Below are 1,094 nucleotides of genomic sequence, written 5' to 3'. Positions count from 1 at the left end.
TATAATTGATTTCAGAGAGGAAAGGAGAGAGAGAGAGAGATACATCAATGATGAGAGAGAATCATTGATCGGCTGCCTCCTGCATTCCCCACATTGGGGATTGAGCCCAAAACCAACCGGAAATCAAACCGTGACCTCCTGGTACATAGGTCAATGCTCAACCATTGAGCCATACCAGCTGGACAGGTTAACTTTATTTTTAAAGAAGGTTATTAAAGAGGAATCAGGACCAGGATGTGTGGAATGTAAACCATTTGCTTCTAAGTGTCTTTGGTTAGGGGAGATAAAACCTTGTTACTCATTAACTGGCTGTAAATTGCTCAAATTGTTTGGCCTTATATGCCCTGGCCAGTGTGGCTCAGCTGGTTGGAGCATTGTTCTGTACACCAAAAGGTGGAGGGTTTGATTCTCAGTCAGGGCTCATACCCAGGTTGTGGGTTTGATCCCCACTAGGGAAGTGTATGGGAGGCAATCTATGTTTCTCTCTTACTTCAATGTCTCTCTTTCCTCTTAAAAAAAAAAATCAAGAATGTCATTAAACGGGGACTAAAACCAAGGCCTGTCTGGCCTGGGATGGTCTGGAATGGTTCTTGTGATGTACACAATCCTTCTGCGACTTTCCTAGTTCCTTTTAGTTGGAGTTAGAAATAACTATCTTTTTTCTATTTCCTTACAAACATATTGCCATAACCTACACCTTTAATTACCAAAGCCATATAGTTTTTTTCTAACTTCACTAGAATTCTTAATTCTTAGATACCTTAATTTTTAGTAACAACAAAAAGTAATTAGTATTTTTAGATTGGCAAATTTATGAATACATTTCATAACTCTTAGAAACAGGATTTTTGTTTTTTGCATTGGCAAATACTTATTTTTAAGAGGTATGAGAGATAACATGAACTTTTTCGGTAAACCCAGTCAAAACAAACATGTTTTATGCTAATAACTTTAAAAGATATTAACTTAAATGACCTATTTGGATTCTTAGTGATTACTGCATTTTAGTGGGCTCAAAAGTGAGCTATTTCATTGCCTAGTGTCCTTGATGCCTTTTACAAGGCTGAAGAGGCGGGGGAGATACCAGGCTTGAG

The sequence above is a fragment of the Myotis davidii genome, unplaced genomic scaffold, assembly GCF_000327345.1.
Source record: "Myotis davidii unplaced genomic scaffold, ASM32734v1 scaffold513, whole genome shotgun sequence".
Taxonomy (NCBI): Eukaryota; Metazoa; Chordata; class Mammalia; order Chiroptera; family Vespertilionidae; genus Myotis; species Myotis davidii.
The sequence above is the reverse complement of the archived record's forward strand: the minus strand, read 5'-3'. Positions refer to the sequence as shown.